The sequence below is a fragment of the Choristoneura fumiferana genome, chromosome 15 (assembly GCF_025370935.1).
Source record: "Choristoneura fumiferana chromosome 15, NRCan_CFum_1, whole genome shotgun sequence".
NCBI lineage: Eukaryota > Metazoa > Arthropoda > Insecta > Lepidoptera > Tortricidae > Choristoneura > Choristoneura fumiferana.
Genome location: NC_133486.1, coordinates 3,215,527 through 3,243,259, shown reverse-complemented (window position 1 = coordinate 3,243,259; position 27,733 = coordinate 3,215,527). Strand labels below are relative to the sequence as shown.

The window sequence follows — 27,733 nt, the reverse complement described above, 5'->3', positions numbered from 1 at the left end:
AAGGTTTTCGTTTTATTGGGACAAATGTCCTACGCCATTTGCTATGGTCAAGGTGTGGTAAGGAGATTAAAAGATTTTGGATATTTTTAGTAAATATTTTGTTGTTTTTTGATTTTGGAAATGTAGTGGTAATTCAGGTAAGGTGACCGGGTCTATTGTAGCTTGGGTGATATTGTATTTGAGCCATCAGATGGCGTCCTTACGACGCCACGTTTGCCATGTTCACGTGTGTTGTGTGAAGACAGTCTTCTGGCGAACACAACGTAAAATGGCCGAGAAGAACATAACATAACGTCGTAAGGACGCCATCAGACTGCTCAGATACAATATCCCCCCCAGCTACAGTAGCCCCGGGTCACCTTATGTAAAGTAAGTATAATATAATCTTCTTCTTAAATTGTGACTTTGGAGAGTGTGGAGGTAGATACAATACAATAAACTCTTTATTGAACACCATAATGTAATTAGATACTTAAGCAGAACAGAAAACAGATGCACGTGTACAGAAAATTTTCCAAGATACGTAGGCTAGGACATAGCGAAGCTATAAGAGTTCGTTTTTTATCATTTTAACTATGAAACCCCTAAAGAATCGTTAGTAATATAATGAACTAGCCGTTGCCCGCGATTCCGTCCGCGCAGAATACGTTACTCCGCGGAAACAATATTCCGGGATTAAAACTATCCTATGTCCTTCTCCGGGACTAAAACTACAAGTATACCGAATTTCATTTTAATCGGTTCAGTGATTTAGACGTGATGAAGTAACAAACGAACAGTACACCTAGTGTAAGTTATAGGTTACAAAATACGTCTCGATCGCGTTCGCGTAAAATCTCAATTTGTATCGAAACACGAACATCGCAAACGTTCGCTAATCGCGTTCGCCTTTGTATGCATACGAAATTCGTGCGCTACGTGCGAGTTCGTGTTTCCATACAAATTGAGATTTAATGCGAACGCGATCGAGACGTATTTTGTAACCGAAAACTTACACTAAGGGCACTGAACTACAAACTTTCGCATTTATAATAGGTATAAGTGGGATTATTCCATATTTAGAAGATTATAAAATGTCAACATTCGATTTCAATAATAAAACACTGTCGACGCATGTTTGGACACCCCTATCATACTATTCGACGAAGTTTAAAGACTACTAACGCCATCTATTGAGGTTAACTATAAAACGCAAAGGCAAAATGGCGTAAGTATTTATACCTCCTTATACTTGGTTTGGATAGGTATTTAAGGATTCAAGGATTTTTACAATTTACTTATCTATCATTGTAATAAAAACTAGGCTAGTGTATTTCAATATAGAAATGTAAATTTTGAGATTGTTTAATGGCGGAATTTCAATATTTGAGTCACCAATTGACGTTGTTTTGTTTATATTTACATTGTTATATACCTACCAAGTATATGTAGTTTGTCGTGAAAAAAGTTGAAGTTATACTGCCAATAAAAATTGTCTACGCAATTTTAAACCAAACAGGTAAATTGATTCGGTCCCGGTTTCTTTTCATAGATATCTTGTTTAAGTTCAACTGCTTTTGGATTTATAGTACTTATCGATTATCGAGTACATATAACCATTCTTGAAATATAAGACTTCGAAATGAATTTTTTGAAACATTCGCAATTAAATATCAGATCTACCTAACGTTATATTTTCTCTATCTATACTCAGTTTAATTTAAAATTTGAATTTACGGTCAAATTGTAACACATGTTTCTCGGTATTTCGAATACAAATGGACTAAAAATACCTACATGTACATTTATTAGCGGTAATTACGAGTATTATGTTTTTACTATAGAAGTAAACACAAGTTTAAATAGTTTCGCTGTTTCATTTAAAAAGTGCAAATTTTAGCGTTAAGTTTCAAATGTTAGAATAAATGGAATTTAAAGAAAGAGCCTAATTCGTTCCAAATTAGCTCTCCGAATAACTAAAAGACGGGTAAAATCGTTCAACAAAATGACATGAACCCATCAAAACTAATTTATTTACATACACCTATTTTCAATCGATAGAGCTTAGTCATCACATCACGGCTCGTGACCTACTTATGGTTCAACAACTCGAACATGTTCGGACTTGATGACTTGGACTATATGTGAAGCCTTTCGATTTTACAAGTACTTAACTTATTATTCTTGGGATTGTGTTTTATTGACTAAACAGACTTAAAGCCACGAGCAACCGCATCCTGATGGTATTAAAAGCAAAAACAGTTAGGTTAGTACCGGGTCACTGGAATCTACATTCTGCATTTATGCATGTTCCCTCTGCAGGGCACAGGCCTTCTCTTCGAATAAGAAAGCTTGGGCCATATTTACCGCGCAAGATCAGTGCAAATTGGGACTTTCAGACACACCATTGATTTGTTTGAAAGTTTCCTTCACTTGGTTGATTTGAGTTGCTTACGTCTCACAGAAAATTTGAAAAACTTCGAGCTTAGAGGCCGGGCTTGAACCCACAAACCTCTGCTTTAAAGGCCATAGGTCAAACCACTAAGCTACCACGGCCTAACTCCGTAGTTCTATTATTTGTGGCAATCCGAGCTGTGGTTTTTTTTAATACTTATTCCAAAACAAAAAATATTAGGTCAACAATTTTATATAAAAAAGTTTTTAAGTTTATTTTTAATTGAATCTAATTGAGATTATAGTTTACTGTTCTGTTGTATAAATAGGTGCTATAAATTTGATAGTAAAGTGGTTAATTTCGTACGCTAAGCAACTCTACATCAAGTACCTACACACATTTAAAAATTTAAAACCTTAATTAAATGGCCGGCCGGGGATCGAACCCAGTTCCTTAGACTTATCTAAATCAGGTTTTTGAATCACTAGGCTATTATATTTATTTTTTGACAGAGCGACATAGGTTTACCTTCATAAACTACATTTGATTGGTTGAAACCCCCACATTGAAAATTTCATTAAAATCATTTACGTTTCCGAGATCACCAAAATAATAAATTCTTAGGTAAATATACTCGTAAAAGAATGACTCGTTTAATTTATTAATCATTTAATTGTCTTTGTCTACCTATGGGGAAAACATTTACACGAACTGTTAATAACAATCATTATTTTATTAATTTTCCTTGATGCTATCATAATTATTTTAAATGTTTTCCTAGCACTTGTACTTTAAATAGGGCAGAAGTACTGTTTGTGGCCACTGTAGGTACCGTTTATGGCCATTTATTGTTTAAATATAACGTTTGAAATAATTTATTGAAATAAAACAAACTTTATTCTTTTCAGTACCTACCTATAAACTTTTGAAAACTCACTAATTCTATTGTTTTAATCCTATAACTTTTTATCTGTTCGTTACTTGAAATGTCAACTGGCCATACACGGTACTTCTACAGTTCATCATCATCATCATCCCAGCTTATATTATATACATCCCACTGCTGGGCACAGGCTCCTCAAATTATACAAATATTGGCACACTCAAAGAGTTGAAATCACTCCATTTTAGTCATAGAGAAGTTGACTAACAAATTAAATTTCGTGGATTGGAGTGAGATTTCATTTTATTTATACTGTGACTCACTAGAACTTTGAGCAGATGTTTATAGTGACTTTTGGGCATTGGGAGAGGCAGCGTTGTCTCAGGTAAGTTTTAAAACGTTATTTACGTTTAAGTTCGATAGAATCTTAAATGTAGTTGTATCAAATGAAACTGTAATAATTATACTGAAATACTATATTGAAGATAGAAATATACAGAATAAGTGACTTAAATAACAATGTGTTACTATGACGTCGAAATTAGAAAATTAAAAGTAAAATATTGTCTTTGACATATTCCGGGGCCCAAATGTAAAAACCCCATTCACATTTAACTTAACTATAGCCAACTACACCTTTACTAAATTAAACATAATGTATATAAAACCGCATGAAGCTAGTGGGAACATACATAACAAACTAAAAAAACCTTATTCTATTGGTAAAATAACAATTTTAGATACTGCACGAGAATGCAGTTTGCCATCGGAAGTCTGCACCTCAACTACCCTCACAATATCGTCATTGCCGCTATGGATTTTTACTATTCTACCCATGGGCCAGTGAAGAGGAGGGGTGTTAGAATTAACTAAGAGTACTAATAACCTTCCTTGAGATTGGGCAATATTTTTTGCCATTTGGTACGTTGATTAAGCGATGAAAGATAGTCTCTAGACCACGCTTTCCAGAAATGTTGCCTAGTTTGCTCACAATATCTCCAAAGACGTAGTCTATTAGCTGGGATTTCAGTCAAATCAGATTGAGGAATTGAAATCAAAGGACAGCCTATAAGAAAATGTCCTGGAGTTAGACACGAAAAGTTCGTAATATCTTGATTAGAAATTGAAAGCAATGGGCGTGAATTTAAAATACCTTCTATTTCAATCATTATGCTATTGAATTGCTCATAAGTCAAAATTTTTGCTGTCGTCATTCTTTTTAGATGAAATTTAGCTGATTTGACAGCTGCTTCCCAGAGGCCACCATGGTTGGGACTGTATGCTGGTATAAAATGAAAATTTATTTGTCTTTGAATCATAAAGTTGTGGACGAGATTTTGAAAATCTTTGCTATTATGTAATTTATAAAGTTCTTTGAATTGATTATTAGCACCTTTAAATGTTGACGCATTATCGCAATAAATATGAGATGGTATTCCTCTACGAGATATGAATCTTTTGAATGCAGCTATAAATGATTCAGTAGACAAATCTGATACAACCTCTATATGGATAGCTTTAGTAATAAAGCAAACAAATATTGCAACATATCCCTTAGTAACAACGCTATTCCGTTTAGAAGATTGCTTGATATCGAAAGGACCACAATAGTCAATGCCAGTCCTTTCAAATGGACGCGCAGGATTAACACGATCACTAGGCAAAGAACCCATAAGTTGTTTTGAGGTTTCAGCCTTATGCCTACAACAAACAACACATTTGTGTATCACAGTTTTGATCTCTCTGACAGCATTTATAATATAATATTTTTGCTGTAAGTTACTTAAGACCATTTTTAAACCAGCATGCATTAAAGCCAAATGTTCTTGTTTAATGACAAGTGTAGTTATATGGCAATGCTTTGGTAAAATAATTGGAAATTTCTTAGAAAAAGTTATATCAGCGTTGCTTAATCTGCCACCCACACGAAGGATACCAATGGAATCAATAAATGGATGAAGAGATTTTAAGCAAGATTTCAAAGTATTGTTTTTTTTTAATTAATTTTAAGTCTTCTGAAAAATAATGGAACTGGATACCCTTTACTATAGCATTAAATGCTGTCTTAAACTCTTTTAAAGAAATTTCTCCCTTTTCAATTACATTTCCTTTGCTTCTATTTATAAAACGTAACATATAGGACATGACCCGTATAGTCTTAAAAAGACAGGAATAGTTTTTAAAAATGGAACAGATAGACTCATTATTCGTAGTTGTATGACACAAATTCTGAAGAGAAACATTGCAGACCGGCAAAGGTATTTCCACCTCAGACAAATAAAAATTATAGTCCGAACATTCGAATAAATAATCAGGTCCATGCTCCCATAGTGTGTTATTTACAATTTCGAGAGGATCGGCCCCCCTTGAAATTATATCAGCAGGATTTAAAGTACTAGGTGTGAAGTGCCACTGCATGGTTTTTGTTAAAGTATTAATAGCTTGAACACGATTGCCTATATAAGCAGGGACCTTTACAGGTGATGTTGCCATCCAGGCAAGTACAATTTTTGAGTCGCAAAAAAGATGCACATTATGAATATCAATGATAGCTGACACGTGTGAAACCAGCTTAGCTAAAATAAGTGCGCCATTTAATTCCAACTTAGGAATTGTCAGTTTTGAATCAATTCCAGCCAGTCTAGACTTGGAACAAAGCAGGTGAACGTGATAACGACCTCAACCTTAACTTTTATGTAAATACAGCAGCCGTAGCCTGTAACGGATGCATCACAATACCCAATAAGCTGAATGTCCTCAGCTTCCGCTAATTGAACATATCGTGGTATTCTTATCATTGGCATATTTATTAAATTTGTATAAAATTCTTTCCAGATTTCAGCTAATGTCTCAGGTAAAGGTAAATCCCAATCTAAATTTTGTTTCCAAATCTCCTGCAGTATAATCTTTGCTTTCATAGTGACAGGACCTGCGAAACCCATAGGATCAAATAATCTGCTAATAGAACTTAAGACATTCCGTTTTGTGGCAAGTTGATTAGGGGTGGTTATTCCTCGACCGCTCAACTGGAATACATCATCTCGTGCATCATATGATATAATCCCAAAATCTTAACCAACAATTTATCCTGATCTAAATCCTTGCAGCTTAATCCTAGACTTTCCTGAGGGATATCTTTGAGCAATTGTGAACAATTTGAAACCCATTTATGAAGTTTAAAATTTGCATGTTTCATGATGGAATTAAGCTCATTTTTTAGCTGAATAACTCCTTGAAGAGTATTACTACCTGCCTGAATATCATCAACATAAGAAGTGTTTATAATGGCTGCACTTGCTAGTGGGTATTCTTTTTCATATTTTTTGTGCTAAGTCAATAAGACATCTGGTGGCGAGAAACGACGAACTAGTTAAACCATACGTCACGGTTTGTAATTGCAAGACCTTCATTATTCCATCTTCACGCGCATAAAATATTTTGAAGACATCTATGATCAGGATGAATTCGAATCATTCTATAACATGTGACGAATGTCGCATTGGATAGTGTACTTATAAGTACGAAATAAAAGCAATATCTCAAAAAGAGACCTTTGAACTACAGGGCCTTTGCACATTAGATCGTTGATACTATACCCATTTTTAGTTTTAGCGCTGCCATCAAAGACGGTCCTAAGCTTGTTCGTTAGCCTATCAGGACGTAATATTGCATGGTGTGGCAAGAAATATAAAGGTTGATCCTTTGGATTACAGGTTTTTGGATCAATTATTTTTGCGTGACCTAGCTCTAGGTACTCGTGAATGAATTTTTTTGTACAAATCATGGTAAACTGATCTTTGCTGAATCGTTTTTTCTATACTATATAATCTTTGTAAGGAAATAGCGTACGAATTGGAAGGATTTATATCCTGTAAGTCTACTTTCAATGGGATCTTGACCTCGTATGTATTATTTTCTATTGAAACTGATTCTTTAAATACTTTTTCGCTGTATTCATGTTCTGTAAAAGATTCATGAAATAAATCGGGAACTTTTTCAGCTTCCAACAATTTGGTTACGCATTGATCAAGATCAGGAGTAAGTGCTGTGTGCATTGTAACAGTGTTGACAGTTGTATAACCGGTAGAACGAAATAATATATCCAAGTTGAGTATTTAGCAATATGGGATCCGTAGGTCCACCTTCTATTTTCCATCCTGTATAATTTTGAAAAATACGTCACTGGCAAGGAGTAGCGATATTCCCCTGGAATGTGGAAGTCATTATCAGCCAAAGAAATATTCTTTGGAATAATAAAGCTAGATAATCTATTTGTTTTTTGGGGTAATTTGGATGTAATTGTGTCTATTATAGAACAAGTAGTTGTTTATTTAAAATCATTTTGAATCAGAGATTGTAGAGTCACATTATTCTTTTTTTGTACTATTTTTGCAATTATTGCCTAATGTGCTATATTTTTAGGTAAGTCGAATTGCGGCAACCCTAATCGACTCGCCAAAGATTTAGTACAAAAAGACGTTTGACTTCCGCAGTCCAAGAGCGCCCGCACGACAATTTTTCTATTGTTTGCATCGGTTACTACTACTTTTGCGGTAGGTAGTAATATGCACTCACCTGTAGTTTGCATAGTGTGATGATTTTTTACCTGGCTTTCACGTTCACCTTCCTTTGGTCCAGGTGCTGTAGATCCAGTCAGGTCGGGCTTATTCCCCACGTGTATCTTGTATTTATATTATGAGCGCTGGAACCGCAAATGAAACACTTAAATTCGTACCTACACGGCAGCGCATGAGAGTTTAAACATACTTTACACATATTTGTTATTAGTTATATACATATTCCTTTTTTCTGCGCTAAAGCAATAAATTGAGGACATTTGTATAATTTATGCTCCTTTGAACACATTGAACATTCATTTTTACTGTAATCATTGTATGAAAAACTTACGTTTGTAGCGAATTTAACACCATTTTCAAACTTGTTATTCATTGGACTAGCTTCTAGAGCAGCAGCACGTTTCTCTAGAAAGCTTAACAATTCATCATTGGTTACGAAGGCTGTAGCAACCCGGTCAGAATGGAACAACCTTGCTGTAAATGAGTCTACTTTTCGTAACAGAATGCACGTCAGCAATGAGTTCCACTCATCAACAGGTTGTTTGTAATTTTTAAGCGATGTAATGTGCTGTCTTACACTGGCTACAAAATTTCTTAATTCCGAGGCGGTGCCTCGTTGTATTGCTGGCAAATCCAGTAAACTTGTGACATGACTATTGACTAATAATGGTGGTTATTATATCTTTTTTGAAGTAAATCGATAGCGGATGCGTATGACTCACCAATTATTGGCAAACTATCAATAAGTTGCAACGGTTCTCCTTTTAAGAATTTTTTCAAGTAACACAGTCTTTGAATGTTACTTAACCCTAGATTGTTATGGACCACAGCGGTAAACATTTCGTAGAAAGGCTTGTAGCTAGAAATACATTTGCCATCGAAAACAGGTACATCCAGCAGCGGAAGATGTGCTTGATGAGTAACTGGAATGCTGACTCCGGGGTCTTGAGCAAGAGATTTTTTCTTTAACTCGATCAGGGCAATTAATTGAAGGTATCTCTCTTCAATTTCTCCTTCGTCGCAGTCGTTTTCGTCGCTTAGAAGCTGTAAGCTTACTGAAATTTCTTGGTATTTTGCGTACGTTTCCTTTAAATTGTGTTTACGTGCGCCTAGGTCTTCAATTGTGAATATTTTGTCAGTATTCAAATAATTCTCAAGACGTGTTATAGAAGCTTTGCACTGGCCTCTAGCCGCGATCCATCTTTTACGCTCGGCTTCAGACATATTGATAACTGAATACGCAGTATTATATTCCACTTCAGATTGGGCACTATAATAGTCCGATTCAGAATCACTCACGGAAGTCGAGGATAGACTTATGATGAATTGTCACTATCGAATCCAAAAGAAAGTGAAAATGGCTGAGCCAACGGGAATTTTTTTAAATGTCACGAATAAAATCACTTCATGACACCTGAAATTATGTAAAATGCACTATTGGTTCGTAATGTACGGTTTCGGCACCATGTTTAAGTTCGATAGAATCTTAAATGTAGTTGTATCAAATGAAACTGTAATAATTATACTGAAATACTATATTGAAGATAGAAATATACAGAATAAGTGACTTAATAACAATGTGTTACTATGACGTCGAAATTAGAAAATTAAAAGTAAAATATTGTCTTTGACACTGATACTCTCAAGAATGATCACGTATGTTTCTTGGTACAGAACTAGGTTCTTCTTTTCATCCTTGGAACTAATGACTGCAACGGTCGCACATTTAAATAAATCCTCCACCCTTATTCTTAACAATCGCATCCTATACTTGATCAAGTGGAAAACAATGAGTCTAGGCATCTGGTTGGAATCAACTGCAATCAGAACGAAGGCCGAGATGCCAATGACGAAAGGAGATTCATCGCAATAGAATTTAAAACCGTAACAGAGAGCTGTGGAGTAAAGGAGACGAGTGAAGAGAACAAAAACGACGCCGACCAAAGTCACTGTCTTAAGCTGATTGTAATAAGATGTTGAGACATGTAACTGCTCGTCAATAACTTCGAGTTTCTTAAAGAAGTTTTCCCGGTTCCTTACGTCAACTAAAATAAGGAGAGACACTGTAGTTACATATTCCAGAGCAATGAAGAGATATGGAGAGCAGTACACATTCTTAACAAATTTCAATACCAAGATGGAACAGCCAAAGGATAACGACAAGGAATATGTAGCGAATAATATTCTGACGATTCTAGATTTTGATATTGGGAACGGGAGCCAGTTGAAGCCGAAGATAAGGGGGATGTAGTATGTTCTTCTGAAGTAATCATGAAACCGCAAAGGCTTGTAGTCTGTTGGGTTGACTACGGTAGTTTTTTTGAGAAAACAGGTCTCAAGAGTCATGGTGGGTGCCCGTTTAGTGCGAAGTTGTAAAGGGTACTGAATAGTTATCGGCAGTTTATCTAGGGGTATATTTTAAAAGCCATTAACGTTAGATTAGTTTGTCTTTTTAAATTTGCGGTGTGCAATCGTCAAGCGCGTAGCTTTATTTGCTAGAGTTCCGCGCTTTAAATCATGCTAGTATAACAAAAACGAATAATTTACTTGAAATTTGATATAATCATATAAGATGGTGTTATAATTGTGAACACAATGAAACAATTAATGCTATTTATTCCTTGTAAATGGCCCTAAAATCGAGAGAAAAAAGAACTTGGTCCTTTCTTGTATGTGCCGCATTCATATTTTTTTATTTTACCGCACATGTGTGTTTGCAGTACCTACCAAAATAAATATTCTTTTTTACAGGTTCAAACAGAAGTACCCTAAAATATTTACTGACTGTCATAAAGAGTCCATTTAATATCGCTGAATCATTAAAAGGATGTTAAATAAAATTGACACATCGACGACGTGTCACATTGATTAGTGATGACGTGTAGATATCTATAGATTACAGTGTCGTGGCCTAGTGATTTGACCTGTGGCCTCTCAAGCAGAGGATCGAGGGTTCAAGCCCGGGCTTGCAACTGTTTTTTTTTAAATTCATTGAAAATTCAAAACTTACCTCGTGCTTTATGGTGAAGGAAAACGAAACAATGGTTTGTTTGAAGTTCCTAATCCGCGCATATCCCGTGTGAGAGCTACGGGCCAAGCCTTGTTGTTCTGAGAAGTGGCCTGTGCCCGGCAGTGGGACGTATATATGTTGAAATTTTCATTTCTTATAATTTATAAAGTCATTTGTTTCTGAAACAATATTTTTCAGAATTGATATTAAACTAACCTAACCGCGCGGATGCTGTACTCTATAAGATGACATTAGGTAAATCAGAAAACAGCACAGTTTATACCTAAATTTTACGGTAAAATTTCAAACTTTCACTTGTACAACGTACCTACGTTGTTATGACAAGTGAAATTTTGACAAATGAAATTAAAGGGAACGAAGTGATTGGTACTGGACAGTAGCAGTAGGCCTTAATATTATTTCACTCGAAGTCTTTTAGTTTATTATACTTATACGGCTCTTTCATTTTTCATACGACCATTGACATGGGTCATTGACTGTTATATTTTAACTTCAATTATTTCGTACAATAGAAAGTATAATACAGAAAGAGCCTTTAAATTAATGGTGCTCGATTAAATTAAATAAGACTATTAACTATTTCGTACTTATGTTATATTGTATTTTTTGAGTTTGTAGAAACATTACATAGTTTATCAGTGTACGCGTAATGTACGCGTATAATCAATAATCATGAAAAGAGCTGAAAAAAGTAAGTGTAAAGAAAAAACGGGGTATAAGTTTGTCGTCACGAATATTTTTTTTCTTGTTTCTGTATGTCTACTACATCGGAAGTATAGTACAACATAAAAGTGGAATCACCCCTATATACACTTTGTCGTGGTGGGTCAATATAAAACCCCCAAAAATTAAAACGAAAAATCCTTTACCGAAAACTGTCCACCCCCAGGCCAAGCTCATTTTACGGTCAGTTGGGTGCTTTGAAACGAATACTTTGTGTGATTTTTCTAACCAAGGGCAATTAGTGGCCCGGACAAGTCAGTCATGCGGCAAATTGCACGTCAAAGATGATGCTACTGTACTGTCACGTAATTATCTACTAAGTATTATGTAATGTTCATGACACATTGAAGAGATTAAAGCACATCTAACTGTATCTAAGTTTATTGACGATAGCTGATTTTTTGATTGATTTTTGACAGTTAAATGAAATCGAGAATTGAATTGAGAATCGAGTGTATAAATTTATAAACTAGCTGGGGCTGGGGTGGGTAACTGAGCTGCCTCAGTTTTGTTGTACCTAATCATTTTTAACCGACTTTAAAAAAGGAGGAGGTTTTTTGAAGTCGGTTAAAAATGATTAGGTACAACAAAACTGAGGCAGCTCAAACACTGGAATAATGGCCCAGCTAGTTTATAAATTTATACACTCGATTCTCAATTCAATTCTCGATTTCATTTAACTGTCAAAAATCAATCAAAAAATAATAACTCAGTCATTTTTCAATTTCAAGGCTTCTTATTTCCCACTTAGAGTAATTTTTGTTATTATTATAATTATTATTATATTTAGCCTATAACTGTGTCCCACTGCTGGGCAAAGGCCTCTCCTCTTGACTTCCACATCTCCCTATCCAGAGCTATATTTGGCCACTCACTCAATTCCGCTTCCAGGTCATCTCGCCATCTCCGCCAATTTTTGTTAATCTGTAAAAATACTTAATAATGCGCTTAAAAAAAAAAAAAACTGTTTTATTTTATGCTACATATTTTACCTGGCTTTTTTATGTAATTTATTTATGTCAAAATAAATAAAAATTATAGTATGCAGGGCGGCCCAACTACGTTAAATATTATTTTTCACGTAACTGATAGACACCACATTAAAAAAACCTAACCTAACTAAAAAAAAGTTGGGGAACCCCCGACTTTGTCAATTCAAAGTTCGATATCTCAAAAACGGCTAAACCGATTTTGATAAAACATGTCTAAGAACCAATGCTAGAAAATTTGCTTTCAAATAAAAAAAACCGCATTGAAATCGGGCCACCCGTTTAAGAGCTACGGTGTCACAGACAGACACACAGACACACATAGCGGCCAAACTTATAACACCCCTCTTTTTGCGTCGGGGGTTATAAAATCTAAAATTGACTTGCTCCACTTAAAAATGCCGTGTTGGCTTAGTGGTTTGTAACTTTCAACGTGGCGGCCTCTAGGTTTGAAAGCCGTGGTGGCCTAGAGCTGCACCTAGTTAGACCTATCGCCTCTCAAGCAGAGGTTCGTGGGTTCAAACCCCGGCTCGTACCTCTGAGTTTTTCAAAATTCATGTGCGAAATTTCATTTGAAATTTACCACGAGCTACGATGAAGGAAAACATCGTGAGGAAACCTGCACACACCTGTAAAGTAATTCAATGCTATGTATGAAGATCCCAATCCGCATTGGCCCGCTTGGGAACTACGGCCCAAGCCCTCTCATTCTGAGAGGAGGCCTGTGCCCAGCAGTGGGACGTATATAGGCAGAGATGATGATGATGACTTAAAAATGGCCTCATAGTTATTTTTTGTTTATTTTATGTTGCACACCTTACCACATCACATAGTTTATTATACATACGTACTAAAAGTGATATAATATGATAAGCATATCATTTTTCCCCTAAGAATGCTAAGTGCCAAAGCACTACTTCGGTTGAAATCTAGAACTTTCGTACGCTCCAAAGCTCACTCATAAAATACCTCAAACCCGACAAGGATGCACTCACCTGTGCATAGCGGCGTCCCTTTCATAAGTATAGGAGCCAGGTTGTATCGGAATACTTAATTTACGACAGCCGGACCGTCGCGATAGCACTTAAACCAGGGTTAACCGTCAGTTAAGTTGCAGATAAACTGGCCCAGACGTTACGTGGACGGGTTGGGAATTAACTTGATATTAACTTATATCACACGTCAAAGGTAAAGCGCACACGAGTTGCATCAGGGAGGTTTGTGTGGTTTTAATTTAAAATACAGATACATTACACATTATGTATGTCAAACAAAGAAAGTGTTAATTATTAAACTGAAAACCTCAGAGACGCCAACTGTATTAACGCATATAATACACCTACAAATAATAAATTATTAATAAATTATTTTCAAAAATATTCGTATATTTTGCTAGGTCAATAATTCTACGGATTTGATTTCATATTCTACACTCGTAACGTTAGCCGGTGCGGTGGTTTATATAATTAAATGGTTCAGCTATCTCTCAACTCAAGCAGAGTATCGTGGGTTTGAACCCGGGCTCGCATCGCTGAGTTTTTCAAAATGTATGTGCGAAATTACATTCGAAATTCACCACGAGCTTTACGGCGGAGGGAAAATCGTGAGGAAACCTGCAAAAACCTATGAAGAAATTCTATGATGTGTGTGAAGATACCTCTTCGCACTGGACCCGCGTGGGAACTACGAGCCAAGCCCTCTCATTCCGAGAGGAAACCTGTGCCCAGCATTGGGACGTACATTGGGATGATGATGCCAATAAACATTCATCCATCCATCCATCTCAGCCTATATAGGTACGTCCCACTGCTGGGCACAGGCCTCCTCTCAGAACAAGAGGGCTTGGGCCATAGTTCCCACGCGGGCCCAGTGCGGATTGGGAACTTCACACGCACTATTGAATTGCTTCGCAGGTTAGTGCAGGTTTCCTCACGATGTTTTCCTTCACCGCAAAGCTCGTGGTAAATTACAAATGTAATTCCGCACATGAATTTCGAAAAACTCAAGAGTTGCGAGCCGGGCTTTGAACCTACGACCCTCTGCTTTAGAGGCGATAGGTCAAACCAGTGGGCCACCACGGCTTCAATAAACAGCGCTCCAACCAAATTATAATACTCGTATCATGGAATACTTAAGTCAAAGCGAAGTCATTATACATGATGTTCTCACATCCCAACCCCCTCCCTATACATAGACATATAAATTGAGGCTCCTTCCAAATAGAGATTATCGACCCCCGCTTTGATTACCTGTTCACCGTAATAGACATAACTCTACTGCTTCTCTATTAGGGTATAGACTATACTCGAGACTAACTTTATTTCGGTCCACTCGACCCTTCAAATCCCTGTTTAATGACCGGCCTTTAGTACGGTGTTCGTGAGAAGGACAGTGTATTCAATACTGCATAAATAGCAGGCTGCATATGTTTTTTTATTTTATTTCAAGCTAATTATTACTAGATTTACTTTTTATTAACCATTGATTTTAATAGTTAATTTTAATCCTACTAATTAGGGGTTTAGAGGAAAATTACATTACATTCCACACAAAATGTCAAAATATAAAGAATTCACATGAGGCAAAAACAAAATTAGAATAAAAACAATGATCAAATAATTTTTTTTTTTTTTTTTCAAAAATACGAGAATAATAATATGTGAATAAGTAAAATCATGCCAAAAGAAACAATTATGAAATACACACGTATTACATGGTTGGAAAACATGCGATGATTAAAATAATAAAAAATATACAGTCACAGAATGTGAAAAATGACAATAATTAAAACAAATATAAACAGAAAATTTAAAAATGAAACATAAACATTGTAGTACTTCATGGGACAGACAAAATAATTATCAGTCAATTACTTTCACTGTACTCTTTTACTGAGTACAGTGATTTGTCCAAAAGAAGCTTCCTTCTTGAGTCGACGCCCGAATGTTTCGTCTAAACATTCGTTTTTCAAATCTGCAATTTCATAATGCGAAAGGTGCTGCAAGACTACCAAGACTAATTAAATAGTTAAAAATAATTAAGTTTGAGATTTCGAGAAAATCGTAAAAATCTGTAGGTTGTTACATCATTATGGTCTACGGAAAGAAAATGTCCAGTCACCTTTTTTTATAATTGAGATTTTAATCTCAAAATGTGGAGCTCGAAAATTACTATGACTTACCATTGGATTTAATAATCTGAAAACAATATAAAATATATTTTTTTAACTTTTAAAGAAATTGCAACCATAGTAATTGTTCGTGAGGACTAACTTTCAAACCGCTATAATTCAAAAAGTTGCTTAGTACCTAAGTAAGCTCTAAATTAAATTTTCGGCTGAAAAATACTGTAGCTGTTTTTTCGACTGAAAAATACGCTAAAAGATACTCTAACTCAGCATAATGTATCACGATTTTGAAATCGGTGTCGAAAGTATTACCCGATGTGCTTTATTTTCTTAATTTGATTGCTTAGTAACGACATCTCTTGTCCGGGTGAGCGGTTAGTTCCAATGGAGTGCCGAAAAAAAAAAGTTTCTCGATGAGGGCTACGGTATAGATGTCGCTAGCGTCTCTGCTTAAGTGGCTAAAATAAGAAACAAACAAGCTGAGATATGAGGTGCATAGGGGAAATTCGTAACTGTACCGTTGACATCAGTGGTGTAGCGGTTATAGCACGCGGTACGGAATACGAGGACCTGGTTCGATCCCAGTGATGGTCTTATTTTTCTGGTTTTCTGTGCATCTATATTTCAGTTTGTATTTTCAATTTAGGTTTTACGGGATGACCGTAAAAGTAAAAATTTGGAATTGAAATAAAAAATACAAAAATATTCCAAAAAACCAATCTTTATTATGAGATAAAAGCTAAATATACTCAACATACAAAATTACCTATAACTGCATACATTTGAGGGCCAGATTTTTTGCCGCTCAGTATAGGTAGTTCACTTGTAAGGTACACAAATCTCATTAAAAAAAACTTACTCTAAAAATTAATACAATAATTAACAAATTCGAAAGCGTTTTCCTTTGCAGCATCCAACGCTCCCTCCGCACCGAAAATCCGCACCGTATAATTTTCGCATACGTCTGTCCGTCGCAATATCTCTATATTTACATACGTCCTTTGTTTGGCACGTAATTACTGGCTTTCAGCTGATATATCGCTGTGGATTTGTCAACGCCGTTTAGTTACATTGTATTTGCTTTAGTTGGGCTTTTAGTTTGAATGCCTATATCCGCTTTAATGAAGTCAAATTTACACGCACCTTGCGTTGTGGATGCACATTCCAGGTCAAAGACATGTTAACATTTTACTACCTTGTCGTTGTCACTTCATGTTTTGAACTTTTGTATAAATTTGTCAGTATGCACAGTGAAAAGATACTAAAGTGTAAAGATGTTTTTGTCCTCGGCTGTACAAGGATAAACTTCTCATACTCAAATTAAGATTAGTTTTTGGAGTCTTTTTGTATTTTTTATTTCAACTCCAAATGTTGTTACTTTTACGTTCATCCAAACAAACAAGCAAGCTGATATATGTGGTGCATAGGTGAAATTCGTGTCTGTACTCCTGTCCAGTGATGGTGTAGCGGTATAGCACGCGGCACGGAATGCCGAGGACCTGGGTACGATTCCCAGCGCCGGTCTATTTTTCTGGCTTTTCTGTGCATTTATGTTTCAGTTTGTATTTTCGATATGCTACTCATACTCATCTGAAGATCGCGGGTGAGCAAAGTAATTACTTGTAGTCAATTGATAATGGACCTCTGCAAAGTTATGCCCGAAAAAGTTCGCGGGTGAGCAAAATTATTGTAGTTCATTTACTCATAGGTGTTAAAGTCACGTCGGGCCTTTTGTTCGTTTCTTAAACTTTATTTATCAAATTTGTGACCAAAACTAAACAAAGATTGGTTTTTTGGAATCTTTTTGTATTTTTTATTTCAATTCCAAATTTTTACTTTTACGGTCATCCCGTAAAACCGAAATTGAAAATACAAACTGAAATATAGATGCACAGAAAAAACAGAAAAATAAGACCATCACTGAAGTGACTAAGTAAGAAACACAAGCTGAGATATGAGGTGAATAGGGAAATTCGTGTCGGTACCGTTGACCATCAGTGGTGTAGCGGTATAGCACGCGGTACGGATTACCGAGGACCTGGGTTCGATTCCCAGTGATGGTCTTATTTTTCTGTTTTTTCTGTGCATCTATATTTCAGTTTGTATTTTCAAAACTAAACACATAAAAACATACACTGTGACGACACGAACGCGACGAACATTATTTTAAATGTAAAGATCGAGAATGCAACTTATTTGGCAGCGTTTCTTTTAAAATAAATAAAAACAAAAACTAATTAATGTATTTCCTTCATTGTTTCACCGACAAAAGGATTCATTAATTAGAAATCTTAACAATGGCGTCGCTTACTGGAAAGGTCCGATCAGATAGTGGCGCATTAATCATTCGGCAGTGAACGGGTTTAGAGGAAATTCTAGGTAATATGGATTAATGATTAAAGTTTTTTTTTTCAATAACTTATTGAAATAAAAAGATAAGCCTTGACTGACTTTGTTAACATTCAGTCCAAACCCATATACCATATACCCACATAGAAAGCTGATAATATGATGTGGCGCATGACTTTACATTTGCTTAATTTAGCTTTTCGGTGAAGAAAAACGTCGTGATGTTTTTTTTTAATAACAACTTTTTTAAATGTTATTTAATGACTTAGGGCAGTGTTTTTCAACCTGTGGGTCGCGGCCCCCTCTCGCGATCGCTATACATAAGCGTTAATATTACAATTACAATTGCGAGCGCAAAAAACATGCGGCGGCCGCGATACTAAAATGAAAACAAAAAATTAGGGTAGAAACTAAATACACCAAGCTAAAACAAAAGCTAAGTTCGAATATTATTTGTTGCGAAGTGAGTGCAATTGACAAACCATGATACCAAAACACACATCATAACATTCATAATTCTTATAGTACTGACATAAAACTTAGTTTTGCTTAATTCAAGTTCAATGGTGAAACATAGATGAGGAAAATTTACTTAAGTAAATAAAATGTTTAATATTATTTATTAACCCTTTGGACGCCAAGGTCGGCCACAGACGCCACAGACGACAAAAAACATTTTGAAAATCGTTCCATAGGCGCCACGAAATGCCGACATGGTACCTATGGCACGATTTTCAGCTGTGCGCGTTTTGCCGACCGTGGCGTGCAAAGCGTTAAGTAAATGCGTTAATACTAAAAGGGTCGTGTCATGAAAAAGGCTGAAAAACATTAGGGTCAACGCTACCTGGCGCTGCTAATACTATTTTTCAATAGTTGTCCAGTCCACCAGCTCCGTGCGAACCGCGTCAGTTAGCGTAGGCCCTTTCCACTACTATAATTTGTAACCCATTAGATTCACTATTTGAAGCTAACCTTCCTTGTGTTTCTAGTAGCCTTTGGCTTATCAAACCTTATCTTTATTCCCCATGGGTCATCCATGGGTATGAGCTACTTTAACGATATCTTCAAACGAAAACAAAACATTATATTCGTATAGATCCTTTACAACGCGCGGGCGTGTCTCGATATGATTTATGAGCCCTCGCCGCTGTTTTGTGCTAATGTTGCCACTCTCAGGTCTGTAATAGAGACGGAAATAAAAGCTTGAGGTAATATTTAATTTGCGGGTAGCAACGGTATTTACTTAGTCTTTGTAACGTCAAGTAGGACTAACTTGGGTATGAGAGAAAGATAGAAAAGAAAAAAAAACATTTATTCCTGACATTTTTATAAAAAGATAAAAAACGGACGGAAACCGAGACAAATATTGTCACGAAATGATTCCAACCCAGCATAATGTCAACCTTGCAGTCGACGCTGGTCTTCCGTTGGAACTTTTTCGACCTCAGTTGAACGTAGGTATGTTTGGTAGCTAGCTTACTGATCTTAGACCTTAAATTGACACTTAAATTGGCAGTGTCCACCAAAATGCACATAATTCAAGACTACCTTCTTGTATTTTTTGTATTGTAGAGTTTTGTGTACTACAAGGTAATGCTGAAGTTTGAATACATGAACTTTTTTCAACTTTGGCAATGTAAAAAATAATCAGAAAATCTTTTTTTTTTCGTGTCCGTCTGTCAGTAACCATCTAAAATGACCGGTTTACTAATGTTTCGGCGAATAACGTTTGGCAACCTGTTTCATTTCCCAACTGTTTAATATTTCTGAAACTGCAAATATTTCAGGACTTTTATAAAACTAACCTAACCTAACCTAAAAGGTTCTACACGATAGCCCTGAAATAAATCCTGAAATATTTACAGTTGTAGAGTTTGCGAAATGAAAAGTTGCGAAATGAAACAGGTTGCCAAACGTTACGTTGCGAAAAGGCAGTACTCGAAAATGACCCCATGCTGCGTACATTTTGTTTAAGAGACAGGCTCTGCTAACACTGAATATTCATAGATACCTACAAATTTTTACGACGCCCTCGCTGCGCGAGTCCGACTCCCACTTGCCCGGTTTTTGTTTTTGTCTTTATTACTACTTTTGCGTTCACTATTAGATAACTTCATTTGTTTTAAGACATAATCATTCAACCCTGTCGATGCTACCGCAATGTCACCAATTCGCCCAAGCGCTTGGCCCAGCCTAAATACCACCCCCTTTTAATCGAGATTATTAACACCAGTAATAAATTTCCGCCTGAATTAACGTACCGGTAATTTGATTTATTGACCGCTAGTAAATTTATTACATTCGATATCAATGCAATTTTCACGATACATCTCAATTATGGAATGATAATCAGTGTTTTACATTATTGCTCCTATGTATGTAAAATAGAGCTAGTTTGAGGCATTGATTGGAAAATTGACATCAGATATTGCAATATAATATAAAATTTTTTTATATAACAATTGAAAAACATATTTTGAAAACAATAAAATTAACTTAAAAAATGACTGGATTACCGTTTTTTGAAATTTAAAAAATTGAAAAAGCAAAATCAATAGGTACTCTTTGAAACTATGTTGTGTACCTACCCATAAAATGTAAGTAGATAAATGTGTTTGGCCCGCGTGGGAAATATGACCCAAGCCTTCTTGTTCTGAGAGGAGGCCTGTGCCCAGCAGTGGGACGTATATAGGCTGGGATGGAGATAAATAAAATAAATAAATATATATCGCAGCGTCAGGTGGCCGGGAGGCACTCGCTAGAGGCGGACCACATACCTGGGACTGATCCATGACGGACATCCTATTCAGGTTATTCTACCGCGAAAATAATAACACCGTATTATCGCTGAATCACTAATTTAATGATTTTAGAGCACAAACAATTAAACAGAATAAGGATTGCACTAATTTAAATGGATTTAGAGCCAATGGGTTTATAGGCATGCACTACGTGCGGCGATCTGTCAACGAATGACATGCCAACCGCCACCGCCATGACACCTACAACTCCATTCGGTGTTACCCGCTCTAAAAAATAATAAATATCAAACTACCTTCAATAAATAACTAAATAAAATATCAAGTAAACAATTCGCAATCAATAATCAACTATAACTATAGCGCACGCCGTTATATATATCTTTATTTCGAACATTTCAGATTTCATAAAATTGTTAGTATATTTTCATTACATCTACGTGAAATTGTATAAATGTATTTGTTTTTTACATAAGAGTATGAGGTACTACTGTTACCAGTTTTTTCGATTACAAAGTTACGTGATGATCAGCGACTTACAAAAGTGTCGGCGTGATTCGATTTGTAGCATTCGAAGATGGCGGATGTAGACAATATCTAATTTTGCTATTTCTGTTTCTTTGGCTAGTTGAAGTATAATTTTGATAGTGTTTTATGCGGCGATTAACCTTAACAGTGAACAGTGATCCCAAAATCCTATATTGCTCTCGTGTCTAACATTTTTTAATGCGCAAGTGGTCTCCACGTGGTTTCTGGAATTTTACTATCAAGTTGCAAAAACTACAATCACCGTACAACGTGCCTCTCAAAGAGAGTTTAACTTGACACTGGTGAAATTGTCCTATTAATTAGGACAGAAAAGCCATATTTTAAAAGAGAAGAAGAAGTGTCGGCGTCTGTCGAAATTGAATTTATGGTCAAAGTCAAAGTGATTTTATGTAATGTAAGTACTTATCTAGTAATTTAAAACCTACTGCAGTTTTATAAAGAGAAGTTCTTCAGTTTTTATTTATTCCCTTTCAAAAAAATTACAATTTCGAGTAAGTTCATGAAAAACACCTTAGCTTTATCAGCTAAGACACTTTGTAAATAAAGTATAAGAAACCGTTTCGAAATGTGTTCAAAAACTAAATTTATCAGGTTTCTCCTTTTTCTAGAGGTGATAAAACCATGAGAACTCACCGAGCCAGTAGTACGTTTAATACAAGGCGACATATTAGCATACGAAATTAACCCGTTACCGCCCAGCTGTCACCGCTCGGTTGATTGGACCGACGTGACGCAGTGGACGGGTTTATTTTCATATCTTTAGTATATAATTTGTGGAAAATATTTTTGCGAAAGCTTTATCAGTAATTTTCTGATTGGTTAATAAAGTATTGTCCACATAGTACTACAGGTCCATGAATTTGGCACCCATTTGTAGCAAATCGTAGTATTAGTAAAGCGTAGCATACAAGCGCAAAAAGACGAACACTGGAAATGTGAGGGCCATGGAGTAGTTGAAAATATACGGAAAATTGAAAAATTCTCGCGGGATAAACTATTTTTTAAAAACACCAAATCCTCCATTTTTATAAGCAAAAAAGATTTTATGATCGCCCAGACAGTGAAAAACTCACCAAAATCTAAGTACTGAAATAAGAACTGTTTTCTTAAAACGAAATTAAATCTAGAAATGTCCCCCGTGGCATTGTGCCCAAAAGACTGAACGAGTTTTCTGGTTGAAAAAAAAAAAATGTTTAGCGGCTCTACAATTTTTTTTTGTTTGATATATTTTTCTGCTAATTTGTTTAAAGAGGCGTATGGCAAAGGTTACTGGGTCAAGCGAAGCGGATGGTATTTTCTAGAACACGGTAAGAGCCTATGCTAGCTGGTTCATAATTGCAATTAACAAGTCCTTCACGCGTTCTAATTAATTTGTTCTAGTTTTATAACATACTTCGTCAAAGTGAGATACTTTAACATCGTGATTCCAGCAGTAAAGAACAGATTAATAGGTTAGTGGCCTAAAATGTAATTATTTAGTCTATCAGTTCGATTACGAGAAATATTGGACACGTTATTTTTTCTTTTGTCAATTAAACAAAAAATATGAAGATAACTATATACGAGTATAACCAGTTAAAGTCTTGCGTGACGTCATGCCATTCGGCACTTGTTAGCACGGTGTGACGTCACGGCAGTCACGGCCCTCCACTCTGGAACTTTGAGGCGCTTCATTTTTTAACCCCCCACGCAAAAAGAGGGGTGTTATAAATTTGACCGCTATGTGTGTCTGTATGTCTGTGTGTGTGACTGTCTGTGGCACCGTAGCTCTTAAACAGGTGGACCGATTTGAATGCGGTTTTCATTAATGAAAAGCAGGTTTTCTAGTGATAGTTCTTAGACATGTTTTATTAAAATCGGTTCATGTAATTTCTACTTTGATTAACACAATAAAAAATACTATACCAAACCTCTTCGCCACCACGGCTCTCACTTTGATTTCGACCGCTTTCGATTCGAAAGATATTTTTCAATTCACCATCTTCCACTTCTGTTTATTTGTGTGTCCCATAACGCTTACTATCCCGGGAACCAACTTGAATTGTAACCGTTAACTCCATATTTAACAGCGTATTGTTCCACTATCCGAAGACTCCCGGCTCACCAAATGTTGTACAGTCACGGGAAATACGTTCGTTTTAAATCACCCCCTAGATACCGTTATGTAGGCACGAGGTAGTGGCAAGCCAAGTTTCAAAATGAAGGGTAGTAGAAGTGAGTCTGGTTTTGAAAAATTATCCAGTCGACGATTTTTTTAAGTAAAGATACGCCGTATATTCACTCCGAAACACGCTGCACGCACACATCCATGCTTTATGTCCTTTTTTCTCCTGTTATTAAAACCATGTCCATGCTGTTGTCTTTTTCTTCGACATCACATCAGCAAGCATGAGAGACTACAATTATCACCTTTTATGCGCTTTATTTTTGGCGCGGTAATAATTATATCTGTACCTCTTTTACTACCACATAATATTCAATATCATTGGTACTTACTTGTCCATAAACTCTGCTATGGCGAGCTACGGCTGTCATGACTCTTAATAATTATAGAAGTTTACATGTTGAAGCAGAAGAAGCAGCAAAAATCTAACACCAGACATTTTTGCTTCTGGATATTCATAGATTTATTCTAAAGAAAGTCTGCCCCTGCTCATAATGCTGATAGATGGTTCAAAATATCGTCAGTTTATTAGAAATAACCGCAGTTAATCTTGTAAAAAATACCGTAGCTAAAAGTGGATTAATAAAACTTTTATTAGTTTGACACAATACATTACCCCCGATGCAAAAAGTTTGACCGCTATGTGTGTCTGTGTGTCTGTCTGTCTGTATGTGGCACTGTAGCTCTTAAACGGGTGGACCGATTTGAATGCGTTTTTTTTAATTGAAAGCAAATTTTCTAGCGATAGTTCTTAGACATGTTTTATCAAAATCGGTTCAGTCATTTTTGAGATATTGAACTTTGACATGACAAAGTCGAGGTTTTACAACTTTTTGTTGATTAGGTTATAATGCTTGTAGCCTGTATCCTGATAATAACGCACGAAGTTTTCACCGAACTTGGCCCCTCTGTTACACCTCTGTTTCAGAAGGCTAAGCCTTGCCTCACCTACGGCAATTTAGCTCTTATACTATTATAAACAAAGTGTTCGCTCGCATTCGAGAGATACAGTACAGGAATAAACTAGAGGCAGGCTTCGTGCAAAATTAACAGTATGCGACAGTGGCGACTGGCGCTGGGTTGTGATGTACAGTTAGTGCGTAGTGGTGAAATGCTGGGACGTGGTCCTTGGGAGTAGAGGTAGCGAGTATACGTAATTGTATTTCTATGTAAGTATGTATGTAAACTCTTTATTATACAAAAGAAAACAAACAAAATATAATTGACAAACTTCGGCAGCCGCAAGCTGCTCCTGTGTCGTGTTGAACAGAGGTCTTCCCCATAGACCTCCACTTACTTCGGTTGGAAGCGGCATCCCCACTGTGAGCCTGCAGTTTTGACATTAACCTGAGGCCTAAATGTCAAACGCACTAGGAATCATAATGGTTTTCAACGCTTCTTTCTGTCATATACTATAGAATGATAGTAGAAAGAGATGGTGAAAGCGATCGCAGGCGCTCGAGCGCTAGACAATACGACCTCAGCTACTATGAAATTCAAAAATCGAAGTTCGTATCGTACCCTCCCGCTGACGCTAATATTATTTAGTACGAGAGTGAGAGGGATGGTACGATACGAACTTCGATTTTCGAATTTCGTAGTAGCCCTTCTGAACCTTAAACGTAATAAAAGTTTATAAAAAGAAAGTCGCTAGTACCTTGCACACGACGTTACGCCAAACTCTAGTGCAATGGTCCATTGTCGGAAGCGGGTTATTGGAAGTACTGAATAAATATGTTCCGTTTAAAGGCATTTTTCTGGACCGACAAAATGCTTGCCCCAAATTTACCTGCCATTCCTTTTTGTTTATATTTATTTTAGTTTTTTTTATTAAGTATAGTCTAAAATAATTTCTTTACCACCCTAAGGTTGTCGATCAGTACGTACAATTTACACTTCAAACAACTTTAGTTCAAAAATATTTCCAAAAACAATTTGCACTAAGTACATGTGAAAAACGTTACCTATATAAATTGCATAACATTAAGTAAACAAGGCCGTAAACAAGTAAGCCGTGCTGGCCTAGTGGTTTGACCTATCGCCTCTCAAACAGAGGTCGTGGGTTCAAACCCCGGCTCGCACCTCTGAGATTTTCGAAATTCATGTGCGGAATTACATTTGAAATTTACCACGAGCTTTGCGGTGAAGGAAAACATCGTGAGGAAACCTGCACAAAACTGCGAAGCAATTCAATGGTGCGTGTGAAGTTCCCAATCCGCACTGGGCCCGCGTGGAATATAGCCCAAGCCCTCTTGTTCTGAGAGGAGGCCTGTGCCCAGCAGTGGGACGTATATAGGCTGGGATATGGATGATGAAGTAAACAAGGTAAAAACCTCAAAAATGACAAAATTCATTAACATTTCTTTTAATTTTATTTTGCAATGCAAATGGAAAGCCAGTATTTTAAACGTTAAACGAAAAGACTAGTTTTTTTCTGGAACAAACATTTTATGTCATTTAAGTACGTTCGGTTTATAATTTGTTAGTTTTTAAGTTGTTTGAAAATAAAAATCCATGTCTATGACATTACTTCTTACTTCCTTTGAACATGAAATTACCGCGAGACTCACTCATCTTTAATGAAATAAAACCGGTTAACTCACGTCTTAAATCGAGTTTCTTACTACCTATAGTAAATAAGCCGTTATGCAGAGAGGTGTTGGGTTCGAACCTGGGTTCCTGAGGCCTGGGCCTCAGCTCGAAATCTGCATTGGGAGGCGCGTGGAACTACGGCCCAAGCTCTCGCATCCTAAGAAGAGGCCCGTGCACTGCAGTGGGACATATACAGGGTGGCCCATTTATATCGGTCAGTATGGAAAGTCTGAAACTATACGACATACGAAAATTTCTTCTTAGGAACCATGAAATCGATTTTAAACACAAGAAAACTGCATTCATGCATTTAAAAAAAACCTGTACTCAGCTCGGGAATCGAACCGGTTGTTTTGAAAAAAAAAACTTCGAACACCTACTAAAATAAATTAAGGTATGTGAAAACAATGCATTTATTCATTTTAGACATAATGTTTCATGGACACATTTACTTCTTAAGACGTACACAATCGATATCTAAATAGAAATAGTGTAAGTTTTTCTTATCAAAACAACCGGGTCCGATTCCCGAGCTGAGTACAGGTTTTTTTTAATGCATGATTGCAGTTTTTCTTGTTATTAAAATCGATGTAATGGTCCTAGAAGAAATTTTCGTATGTCGTTTATAGTTTCAGACTTTCCCATACTGACCGATATAAATGGGCACCCTGTATATGTCCCACTGCAGTGCACGGGCCTCTTCTTAGTATGCGAGAGCTTGGGCCGTAGTTCCCATAGATCGAGATGATGATACTTTTTTTGTTGCGTTCTCGATTTTGCATTTTTCTCTTACTTTAATGTTTCTTTTGGAACTCAAACTAAAATGATCCGCAAATGGAATCAAGTAGGTAAACTACCTCCCGAAAAGCTCTCAACAATAGTAATATTTGTATAAAATAAAATACACTAACAAGAATCACATATCCTTTTCCTTCCACGGATCTTTAGAAAGCATTATTCGGGGAAATAGAAAGCAAATATGGTACCTTATCTAAATATTGTCGTTGTGAATAGGTAACTGCTATCAATGTACGATACTTTGGCAAATTGGATGCCTTTGTGTATTTTTCTTGTTAACCGATGGCCAATATGGAGACTAGAGGATGGCTTTGATACTTTGTTTGTCGGGTTAAATATACTAAAGATAAAAGGGAGGGAAAGAACTTTGGAAGATCGGTTCGTTGACATAACCGCCAAAAGTAGAGTAATACGCACTTAAGATAAATTTATTGACAATTAGGAATAATAAAATAGATAAGAAGAATTAAATTAAAAAAACTGTCCTAGATTTGAAAAACTTACATAAAATAAAAATAAAACCTAAACTAAAACAAATTAATTAAAGAGTTCCCCTTAGGCAAGGTCCCGAAGATGCTGGCGGCGTTTCCTCTTTGAATCATCATCCATCATCAGCCAGCCTATATACGTCCCACTGCAGGGCACAGGCCTCCCCTCAGAATGAGAGGGCTTGGGCAGTAGTTCCCACGGCGGCCCAGTGGGATGTGAACTCCACACACACCATTGAATTGCTTCGCAGGTTTGTGCAGGTTCCTCACGATGTTTCCTTCCCGTGAAAGCTCGTGGTAAATTTAAATATAATTCCGCACATGAATTTC

At 36.3% G+C, this 27,733-nt stretch overlaps 1 protein-coding gene across 1 annotated transcript in view; it reads left to right on the top strand.

The window, feature by feature from the left end:
• Nucleotides 1-27,733, top strand: part of Mtmr6 (Myotubularin related protein 6) — a 188,535-nt gene that overhangs the window by 109,701 nt on the left and 51,101 nt on the right.